Source organism: Myotis nattereri (genome assembly GCF_964212035.1).
Source record: "Myotis nattereri genome assembly, chromosome: 6".
NCBI classification, from domain to species: domain Eukaryota; kingdom Metazoa; phylum Chordata; class Mammalia; order Chiroptera; family Vespertilionidae; genus Myotis; species Myotis nattereri.
Window position 1 is genome coordinate 3,319,609 of NC_138081.1, and position 12,468 is coordinate 3,332,076.

The following is a 12,468-nucleotide window of genomic DNA, read 5'->3' on the forward strand; positions in this document are numbered from 1 at the left end:
GCAGCTGATCAATGATGCTCTTTCCCTCCCTCTCTAAAACCAATTAAAAAATATATTTTTAAAGGATGCACTGATTGGTTAGTTACAAAATAGTCTCAGGATGTGAAGTAACAGTATAGGGAAAATAGTCAATAATCTACACTAATAAAAGAGAAACATGCAAATTGGTGTCGCTCCACTACGCCCACCAGCCAATCGGATGAGTATGCAAATTAACCCAACAAAGATGATGGTTAATTTGCATGTGCAGGTGCGGAGTGGAGACTGAAGGCTCCAGCCGGAGTGAAGACTGAAGACGGAAGACTGAAGACGGAAGAGGCTTGGCTTCTCCGCTGCGGCCAGACCAGAGGCCTGGGTCCCAGGCGCCGGAGGAAGACCAGTGCCGGCAGCCAGGGGAAGGAAGGCCTATTGCGTGTTGTTGTCTCCCTTGAGCGGTGGCCACGGAGCTGGAGGCTTGTGTTGCCCCCGGTGATGGAGGAAGCCAAGCTTCCAGCCCGCCCTGGCTGCCGCTCAAGGGAGAGAACAACACACAGGCGCGGCCAAGAGCCTGAGAGATCAACACAGAGGGGTGCCTGCTCCGAGCCTCTGCGGTGTGGCTGGGGGCAGGCCCCCAGTGGGGACACACACTCACACACACACACACACACGGGGCAACTGCTCCGAGCCTCTGTGGTGTGGCTGGGGGAAGGCCCCAGTGGACACCGACACAGACACACACACACACACACACACACACACACACACACACGACACCTGCTCTGAGCCTACGTGGTGTGGCTGGGGCAGGCCCCAGCATACACACACACACACACACACATACACACACACACACGGCACCTGCTCTGAGCCTCCGACACAGCTGGGAGCAGGCCCCCAGCGGACACACACACACACACACACACACACACACATACAGGGCAACTGCTCTAGCCTATGTGGTGTGGCTGGGGGCAGGCCCCAGTGGACACACACACACACACACACACACACACGGTGCCTGCTCCGAGCCTCTGCTGCCAGGCTGTGGATGTCAGTAAGACATCCACCGAGGGCTCCCAGATGGGCAGACTGGCTGAGGGACCGCCCCCCAGTGCACAAATTTCGTGCACCAGGTCTCTAGTCCTATATAATAAAAGTCTAATATGCAAATCAACCAAATGGCAGAACGACCAGTGGAATGACCGGTTGCTGTGACGTGCACTGACCACCAGGGAGCAGACACTCAACTCAGGAGCTTCCCCCAGCCCGTAGGCCCTGGGCCAGCCAAGGCAGGTGTGAGCAGGACCCCCCGATCGCCCTGCCGGTCACCCCACATATCAGCCCTGATCGCGGGCCAGGCCTAGGGACCCTACCTGTGCATGAATTTTGTGAACCGGACCTCTAGTATTGTAATAACTATGTATGGTGTCAGGTGGGTACTGGGCTTATTGGAGGGATCACTCTGTAACTTATATAAATGTCTAACCACTATGCTGTACACCTGAAACTAGTATAATATTGATGGGGGGGGGCTTATAATCTGATAGAGCACCTGAATTAATATGAAAAATAATTCTATTATTTTAAATCTTAGAACACATATACTTACATGAATAGAGGTAGAGGCTCAAGTTTCTTATGTATGAATAGGGGGTTAGATTTTTCTTAAAGTTTCCTTTTCAAGGCCTGTGCAAAGCAATTGAGAAGGTGACTCAGCTGTGAATCTAGCAAGCAGATCCAATAAACATGGTTAGGTCAACCCACCAGGAGTCAAAACATCATCTCGTCAACATCATCTCATCACCTGATGACTAAGGACAATAGCTGACGTCTGCAGACCCCCAGGCATAGCTGCACTCCTCACCTTAGCCCCTTTTTCTAATCCTGTCCCCTACACCTACTGGAAAACAGGATTTGATGCCTGTAAGCCCCTGTCCTCTTGGTGGGCTGGCCTTCTCAGTAAACGCCTAATATGATTCAACCCTGCCTTCGTTATTGGACACAGTGACAGGCAGCCCAAGCCCAACCAGGGGTTTCCCAGGAACAATATTGCATGTCAACCATCATTGAAAAATAGAGAGAGGAGAGGAAGATGGCTGCCGACGGGACTGCAGGCTGCTAGATGGTGTGAGAGTGAGGGAAGAGGGGAGAGTGCGTGGACGTGCGGGGAGTGTCAGTATTTGTGAGTGAGGGACAGCTATACTCCAAGGAAGTGTTGGGGACTGGTGGACTGGCCCCCCATGACTGGGCAGCCTCTACTGCGGCTGGAATCTCTCCTGGAGGGGCCTGCTCTGCCACAGAGGCCGTGCCATCTTGAAGGGGAGACGGCTGTGATCGGAGACTGACTGTGGTCGGAACCCCAGCCTTACCTTCAAACCGGGAGATCTCGGATACCTCCCAGGACCTTACAACCACAATGCCCAGCGACCAGTTACCTCAGCTGCGAATCCACAAACACCAGAACTCCAACCTTCCTGACTATAGGCGCCTAGGAAGTCTGCTCAGAGGGAGAAAAACGTGCGAATTCACAGATGGGCCCTGCGCCTTCTCACAGAGCAGAAGGAACAGCTGAATCAAAGAGCACCCATCCGGAACTGGCGAATTGAACACAGCTGGCATTGCCTAAAGAAAGGTGATATTTGGGATCAAGGCTGGAGGGAGAAATGCACGCAGTGGGAACTGGAGCCTCAGAGAAAGACTGCCCCTCACAAAATTTGTGGCTGTTGGGGTCAGTGTAGTCCTCGAATGTGGAAGGGTGTCCACAGGGCTGCTGGCAGAAGGGGATTCTGAATGTTAACCCACAGCTGGACTGGACCCAGAAGGGCAGCCTGAAGTACCATACCCGCTGTGCAGAGTCATACACAGAGTTGCGCACAGAATTGGTGCAGAGCCAGAGTAGAGAGGATTTTTAGCCCCGGATATTAAGACAGAAACACTGCCACCCAGGGGCTGTAGCAGAAATTGACTCTTGTGTGTAAATACAACTGAAGACAGGCTGAGAACCAAAGAGAGCAGAGAGATCCCGCCTGCTTGAAATAGGATTGTGGCTTACAACACAGAGGAGCAGTGGATCGCAGGGAACTTCAATACTGTGCTGACTACCTGCAAGGAAACAGATGTGCCAAGCAGAACAGTGGAGGAAGTGAACGACCTTCACTACTTCACATTTTTATTTTTTATCTTTTACTTAAGAAACTAATTTTTCCTCTCACTTGATTTTACCTTATTTTTATTATATTTTATCTATTAGTATTAATACTATTATTTTATCCTTTTTTTTAAAATATATTTTATTGATTTTTTACAGAGAGGAAGGGAGAGAGATAGAGAGTTAGAAACATCAATGAGAGAGAAACATCCATCAGCTGCCTCCTGCACATCTCCTACTGGGGATGTGCCCGCAACCCAGGTACATGCCCTTGACCGGAATCGAACCTGGGACCTTTTAGTCTGCAGGCCGACGCTCTATCCACTGAGCCAAACCGGTTTCGGCTATTTTATCCTTTTTAAAAAGTTTTATTTTATGTTATTTTTCTTTGTTTTACTTTATTTTGGGATTAGTGTTATATATTCTATTTTGATTTTCCCTGTAGCATTATTTTACTCTATCTCAATTTTTCCTTTATGCCAACACTCTCTTCACCACTTTGCCCCTTTTTTAGTCCTGTTTCTCTTACCCTGTTCCTGCTTTAGTTTTTCTCTACCCTTTCTTTTTACTCCCTGTTAAAAATTGACCTTACTCATACATCTAACTTCCTCTCCCCTGCTCCAAACCCATACACACTTCTCTCTTCACTTTCTTCACTATCCAAATTCTTTTTCTTTTTTTGCCTTTTTTTTTCTTTCTGTCTTGTTGTTGTTTGTTTGATTATTGGTTAGTTTTTTTTGTTTGTTTGTTAGTTGTTTTTTGCTTCTGTTTTTCCTCTCCTTGCTTGTTCTCTTCTTCTACTAATTCCAATCACCAACTCAGGCCTATCTACTCTCTACCCTCCTTTTCCAATAGCAAACAAATAGATAGATAGATAGATAGATAGATAGATAGATAGATAGATAAAAGAAGGAAGAAAATTATATTTATATATATAAGTTTTCTTTTATATATATTTCAATATATATTTTTTCTTTTTTTTGTATTTAGTGTTTTATTTTTCTTCTTATACACCCATTCTCTTTCTACCTCCTCTATACTGAATTATGGCTATTTCCCCATTCATTCAATTCTTTGACCTTACCTCCTGGAAATAAGCTCTGCCTCCTCAGATTCATCTGGTTATTAGTTGTTTGGAGGTTTGTTGTTTGCATTTTTTTTTATTAGTTTGCATTCATCTCTAGGTGTTTGTTGTTTGCATTTTTTGGATTAGTTGTTTTATTGGAGTTTTCTCCTGGTATACATATTTTTTCCCCCTTTTTTTCTTCTCTCTCTTACATTTTTTTCCTATTCTCAATATCATTTTTGCACTCTTCTCTATTCCCCAATTCTCTTTTCTCTGGTGGTCACCTTTATTTAGGGGCATTAGTATTATGAATGCATTTATGTTTGGTGCCCTGTACATTGTGTCTTGTTGTGTTGTATTTTATACCTTTAAGTCAATGCAGGAGAGAGTGGGCTACATAACCAGAAACCCTGAGAGGAGTGATCATGGGAAGACAAAAAACAGCCCGCATACAAAAGAAAAGGAGGACTCACCAGAAAAGGCAGTAAATGAAATGGAGGCAAGCAATATGAAAGAGAAAGAATTCAGAGCAATGGTCATAAGGTCACTGAAAAGGATGGAAGACAAATTCAACAATATGTGTAAGAGCCAAGAGGAAATGAAAGATGACATCGCTGCAATAAAGAACTCAATAGAAAGCATCAACAGTAGACTAGAAGAAGCATCAGTGAGCTAGAAGACAAGGTAGGAAAAAATACCCAAGCAGAGCAGCATCTAGAAAAAAAAAAACAAACTTAAAAAACAGGAGGAGAGCCTAAGGGAAAGTTGGGACAACATGAAATGAAGCAAGATCCACATAATAGGGGTGCCAGAAAGAGAGGGAACTGAGCAAGGAATAGAAAACCTGTTTGAAGAAATAATGACAGAAAACTTCCCTGATATAGGGAAGAAAAAACTCACACAAGTCCAAGAATCTCACAGAGTCCCCAACAAGATGAACCCAAAAAAATCAACACCAAGACACATTATAATAAATTGGCAAACACCAATAACAAAGTAAGAATCTTAAAGGCTTCCAGAGAGAGAGAGAGAAAGTTACCTACAAAGGATCTCCCATCAGACTATCAACTGATTTCTCAACAGAAATACATCAGGCCAGAAGGGAATGGAATGAAATATACAAAGTCATGCAAAGCAAGGGTCTGAATACAAAAATACTGTACCCAGCAAGGCTATCAATCAAAATTGAGTGTGAAATCAGGAGCTTCACAGACAAAAAAGGACTAAAGGAGTTTATTACCACCAAACCAGCAATGCAAGAAATGCTAAAGAGTCTGCTATAAAAAGAAGAAATAGGAAGGGAAGAAGGAACACAGGCATAAAGAATAAAAATGGCGACAAACAAGTACTTATTAATAATAACTTTAAATGTAAATGGATTAAATGCCCCAATCAAAAGATATAGGGTAGCTGAGTGGATGACCTATGTATCTGCTTTCTACAGGAAACCCGCCTTAGAACAAAGGACTCACACAGACTGATGTTGAAGGGATGGAAAAAGGTTTTTCAGGCAAATGGAAATGAAAATAAAAAAGCTGGGGTAGCAATACTTATATCAGACAAATTAGATCTCAAAGTGAAGGCCATAACAAGAGATAAGGAAGGTCACTTCATAATACTAAAGGGAGCAATTCAAGAAGAAGCTATAACTCTGATAAACATATATGCACCCAATACAGGAGCACCCAAATACATAAAAAAACTTCTGGAGGATATCAAGGGAGAGATTGACAGCAATGCAGTTATAGTAGGGGAATATCTCAGGGAGTGTGGGTGGGGGGGGGGGAATATCTCAGGGAGTGTGGAGCGTGGAGGGGGGATATCTCAGGAAGTGTGGGCCTGGGGCTTAAAGGGCTGAGACCCTGCGGCCCTCCTCCTCTGGTGGTGTACTGGGCTGCATATCTGGCACTTCGGCCAGATGGGGCGCGCTGTGCTGTCTGTTCCTAAAACACATAGATAGGAAGGTACTGACATCAGGTCAAGCCTTGAGATATGGTCTCATGGCCCCTTCTCCATATGCTGTACTCTCTGTTCCTAAAACACATAGATAGGAAGGTTATGATGCTATACTGTGTCTGGAACTAATTGTGTAAACAAGGCTTTGTAACGTTGTGGTTTTTGCAAATAAAAATGCTGTACCTCTGGCAGTCAGGGCTGCAGTTCAGCCTTTGCTTCAGCAGGGTGCTGTGACTGTGGTCAGCTGGCCAGCTTAATAAAGGCTCTTAAATTTAAATTCTGAGTCGGTGGTCTACCTCCTGAGTGAACCCATAACATTTGGAGGCCGCAGCAAGATACCCGGCAGGGGTGAGAGGGACCCCCTATTTAAGGCAGGAGGCTCTCCCCCATTTATCACCCGGCACGCAGTGAGATACCCCACATCCCTGTGGGGAATGACTACCAAGGAGGCCTCCAGTCCACCCAAAAACTTTCAATTTGGAAACTGAGCCACCTGGACTCTCGAGAGAGGTAAGGACCGGTCATTAAATAGGAATTGGGACGTCCCACGGAAGGACCTATACGGAGGGCTGGACGCAGCGGTACTCCTGGTCCTGACCCGCGGCCACGAGGTGGCCGGGGTCCTGGTTTGTGCGGCTCTAGGCTGCATCGGGTTTGTCTGTCTAGTGTTTGTCTGTCTGGTATTTGTTGTTTGGTGTTTGTTGTCAAAATGGGGCAGTCGTCGTCTGCTTCTGTGTGCTTCCCGCTGCAATGTTTTTTGAAGAATTTTCAGGACTTCAAGGAGCGAGCTGCAGGTTCCCGGCAACCTTAGGTTGCATTTGGCTGATTTGTTTTGTCTTTGTTCTTTGTTGTCTTTGTCTTTGTCAAATGGGATAGGGTCAGTCATTTTCGTCGACCCCCTATCAGTCAGGCCCACTCCGGGTGAGTGGAAGGGGAGCTTGATCACCTCCTGGGAAGCTATAGAGCTCCCTCAGGAATTGGGAAATTGTTAGGAATTGGGTGGATTGTTTAAACTCTGAGTGAATGTCTGGTGAAAGTGTGAGTGTGGAGGGAGAGGGCCTGCCCTCTCCTTTCCTTTGTGTGGCTCCATGACTTCGGTTATGGAGTCCGAGTGGGCCCCAACCTGCGGTTCCGCGATTCCTCATATGGCATAATGGTGACTCACCCCTACATGGAGGTGACCAGGCCCGGGGTTTATACGGGTGCACCTTAGCTAAGACGAATCTAAGCTCCCAAGGGATGCGGCCAGGCGGGCATCTGAGTGAGGATCTGTGAAAACAGGTCACCCCCTCCCTTGTCTGTCTCTCGTCACCGATCATCATGGGGTCGGGACAAAGTTTGCTTGTGTGGGACTAGCCAATTTACTACAGAGAAGGGGGACTGGATACAGCTCCAGCCTGGGCTAGTCTACTAAGAAAGTGTAAATCATTACTGGTCTGTGTGAAGTAAAAGCTACTTTGATTTATTCTGCTTTCTGTTGATACGCTTGGCTGAACATTTGGGCTAGACCCCGAAATAGTCTGCAAAATCTCTTAGCAGCTGTGAGAATTATTTTTTCTCAGAGTCTTTTGCTCACTATTAAAGGGGAATCAACCCACTTAGTTAATATAAATTTCTATCAGTTGCTCTTACCTGGGTTGTAAATTCGCTGTATTAAATTGAAATTTTGAAGTTCTAGGATAGATTTAAAGGCTAAAATAAAGGCTGGCTAGGTTCCAAGATTGCTTGGTTCTGAGATTGCTTATATATATATATATATATATATATATATATATATATATATATATGTATAAAGGCAAGAGAGAAGTCTTTTCAAGTTAACTGTTTGCTTAGCAAATTAACAAAATTTCAAAGAACTTGCTATTTATGGTTTTCTTATCTCTTTGGTGGACACAAAGAGCTTACAGATCCGCAGGGAGGAGAGATTTACTGGCCCTAACCCTGCCTGTGACGTGTTTTGTTTGACTTGCTGTTTTCAATTATTTATTAGAATCCTCATAGAGGACATAACCTGGTCTTTCCCTTCCTCCCTCATCTTGATTCTGAAAGTATCTGTAACTGGATTTCAGGTGGTCTCCAGGCTTTCTGTCTGCAAAAAAAACCTCCCTATGCACCCGTTATCTTTCCAGGCCAACTAAGAGTCATGTTTCCCCACAGGTCGGACCCCAGCCTCCGGGAGGGAGGGCTACTATAGGAGCAGTCTGTGGTTTTCTTCGAAACTCCCATTTTTTAAAGGGAGACAAGCACCTGTACTGGGGGACGGGAGAATTGGTCGGAGAGATCAAGAGTAAAGAGGAAAAAAATCTGTGAGGAAAAGCAACTGGCCTGAGCTGAGAGAAGAGGGGTGGGGGTGTTAGCAGTTATGTTACTGGCTGTAGACCGCTAGCAGGTGCCTTATCAACAAACTTCAAGGTCACAAGTTTTTTTGTGAGCACCAATGCTGAATGTTCACTTTTAGTAATCATTAAAAGATTAAGGTTTCTAAGAATAAAGAATTCTAATACATTAAAAAAACACACACACAAAAAAAACAACTAAACTCCCAGGAGAAAAGCGGAGGAGAAACAAAGCTGAAGTCCGCAGCCACCCTGGTGATTTAGAACTGTTTGCTAGGCAGACTCAGCCCCTGAGAGCCAGGTCAAAGAAGGGGGGCTGGATGCCTGAGCTGCCCGCTGCGGCCCTGAAAGAAGAAGCAGCAGCAAGAGAAGTACGGAAAGCTGCAGATAGAGCTAACAAAAGCTCCCTGTTTGCAAATGTACTGAAAGGGTTCAGTACCTGTTGCTGCTGGAAGAGGAGGGGCTGATATCCTCTTCCATTGCACTCCCTTGGAAGAGGCCTGATTGCGGCTCTGCCACAAAGGGAACTGGTGGGAAGGCAGAAAAAGCGGGACCCTGTAACTGATAAACAGGGTTAACAAAAGGGCACTCTCCCTAGACCTGGGAGCCATCAGGACTTTGAAATTCTCCAAGAGAGGAGGAGTCTGACTCAGAGACTGGCCGAAACCTCGTTGGGTTAGGAGAACCGGAGGCTGCATATTGAACTTATAGACTGCGGTTTGCTAGGCAGAGGTCCAAGCCCAGTTGTATAGGGGTTAAGCTGCCTGTGTACAGCAAAACAACTTCTCCTGTGCCAGAATACATTTTAAAGAAATTTGACAGACTGTGTTTATAGCTAAAAAGAAGAACTGGCCCAATGCACAGCCCTGACAGTGGCCTGCAGAAAACTGTATAATAAACTTAGATGGTGCCTGCATCTTCATGGACATGGCTCCAGAGAGACAAGGACAACTTTGCCTTGTATAGAAAAGTCAAGAGTAGACTTTAGTCACCTCCCTAAGATGTTTGTATAGCCCTACCATATCTCATGTTTAGTAGCAGAAGATTTAGCTGCCTGAAGCGGCCATAGTGCCAATATTATGTTTCATTGTATTAATATGTTATATTAACCTTTAATTCTCTTACAGGTTTGAATGTAGCTGTAACTGACAGCAGCTGCTGTAGACTGGTGATGGTCTACAGTCCTTGGTAGTCTTTGGGAGTAACTGACAAGTGTCCAGTCTCCCACACTGAGGGACATTGTTATAGCTATGTGTTAGCTGTCCTGGAAGGAGGCTATGTGGGATGAACCCCAAAAGTAAAGGGTGTCTAGCTGACAAGAGGGCAGGTGCCCAACTGGGCAAAGAAGAATACCCATCAGGTTTTGGTCTCTATTGAGAGACAGTTGACAGTTGGCAGCCTGTGTACTGTCTTGCGGGCCTGTGTGACCATGCCCATGTCAGGGGTGGTACAAACCTCGGCTGTAGAGAGCTGGGAAAGGCCTGTTTGGAATAGAAGGTCTGAGGCATGGTTATGCATTTTTAAAGAACATGGAAAGAAGGTTTAAAGGCTAATTTGAAAGTATAAAATTTAGAATGTATGTAATAAGGATGAGAAGAGAAATGTTAAAAGGAAATTAATCAAGTAGTACAGGCCAGTAAGCCAGAGTAAGTAAATAATTTATATCCTGACTCCTAAACAGAGGGTAAATAGTTATGCCAAAGTACTTAGGGGGGACTGATAAAAGAAATCCAACAGTTACTGTTTTGTTATAACTCTGAAGAGTCCATGAAAAGGGACTGGCAAGGAAAATCAGAAAATCTTAGAGCAGGTCAGTATGTTTTTCTCCTTATATAATTCCTCTGAAATTTGGCAATGCTTAATAAATCATGGCAATACATTTCTTTGCATATATTCAATAAGACTGGTTCCTAATAGTGGTTTTATTAATGGAAAACTTTGACTGGAGTATCACGTTTTAAAGAGACCTGTCTAGACTCTGAAGACTTGAAGCCAATAAGAGTGCCACGGGAAAAGCCTGGTTTCCTGCTTGGGAGCCCTGAAGATAGCTGGCACTGGAGTGTCAGGCCCATGCCCTCCCATCACTGGCGGTTGGTCAGAGCAGAAGGGGAGCAGTAAACCCCCACTCACTCTGGGCCGCAACGAGTAGGAGGGCTACTGAGATGGGCCTTAAAGCCTAGAGCGTGGGCTCAGGTGGTGTTGCTACAGGTGAGGGATTCACCTAACTCAGCAGATACTGCCGGCAGGCCTGATGGCAGCTGGATGGCTTGGCTTCCTGGCCCTACGGGCACATTAAGATTCAATCATGAAATTCCAGCAAAGGTAGTCAGTAACCATTCTTGTAGTGTTTATGCAAATGATCAGGCCAAGTTGAATACAGTAGATAAAATGGTCTTGATTTGGCTTTTTGATAACCATAGAGGAATTTTAAGGAGAAAAATCCTATTTCAATAGAGACTGTTAAAACTGAAATGTTTTCCTTCCCTTCCACCAGATAATCTGTTACAATTTGTCTCTGCCAGGTCACAAGCCCACCTCCTTCTATGCCCAGGACAGCAGGGAGCCTGAGTGGAAGGTGACCTCTGACCAGACACACCCGCTGCAGATCACCCTCAAGAAGACAGCGGACCTGGCCAATCAACCTACTCCAAAGAATTCAGAGAACGCCTTGCTGAATTCTTCCTTACACTTTCTTTCTTATCTTCTCTTAAAGGCAAGATGCTCTGGTATTTCTGGATAATCATTGTTTTTATCTTTTTAGTAATTCTCATTTTGTCTTTTTATGAGTGCCACAGGAACCCGAGCCTAGTCCCAGGAGGAGAACTCTTCTGCCCTTGCTGGAATACAGAAGCACCATAAAATTACTGCTTCCTACACTAAAGAGGAACAAGATGAATAAGACAAAATTCCCTACAAACCTCTCCAAGAGGAAGAAACGGGATGTTAACCCCTTGGACGTCATCCCTTTCCAGCAGGAAGTAGTAAAAGATCGATCGACACCCCTGTTCAACGTAACATTCCATGGTTGTTGTACCACAAGGCTGAAAAGCTTGTGGAACAAGGCGGGGGAATGTAAAGGAAAACCCGTATTCTGTAGGACTACTGTTTGGAGTTCTCTGCTGTTCTTTGGATGGCCCCTTATTCTAGAAGATAAGTTTGCTTCCTAGCCCGTTTTAGCCTGCTTGAATAATGGGGAAGATAGACTTGGCCGTCTGGCCTTGTAGGTCAGAGACTAGATACACCAAATGCCATGCCAGGGGCATTTTTGATTGGATAGAACTGTGTAATTTTCAAGGCCACCACCACCAAGCGCACAAAGGGCTGGCTCTTCCATAGAAAGGGAAGTTCTGCTTGTGGCTTTGCTTAGAATTTAATTCATTTCCCTGGGCCCACCGTGGTGAATAAAATGTAACTCCAGAATCTTAGAGGAGGACGCTGAATCAAAGATTTGATTCCCAATAAGACCAGTAGGGAATGTACTGGGCTGCATATCTGGCACTTCGGCCAGACGGGGCGCGCTTCCTATCTAAAACACATAGATAGGAAGGTACTGACATCAGGTCAAGCCTTGAGATATGGTCTCATGGCCCCTTCTCCATATGCTGTACTCTCTGTTCCTAAAACACATAGATAGGAAGGTTATGATGCTATACTGTGTCTGGAACTAATTGTGTAAACAAGGCTTTGTAACGTTGTGGTTTTTGCAAATAAAAATGCCGTACCTCTGGCAGTCAGGGCTGTAGTTCAGCCTTTGCTTCGGCAGGTTGCTGTGACTGTGGTCAGCTGGCCAGCTTAATAAAGGCTCTTAAATTTAAATTCTGAGTCAGTGGTCTATCTCGCTGAGTGAACCCATAACAGTGGAAGGGATGGGGGAAGTGGCCCGGGAGATGGAAAGGGCTGGTGGTTGAGAGGACAGGGCGGGGGCAGGGGGAGGATGGCTTCTGTGGTCTGGACCCAGGCAGGTGGAGACTAGAGAAGTGCCT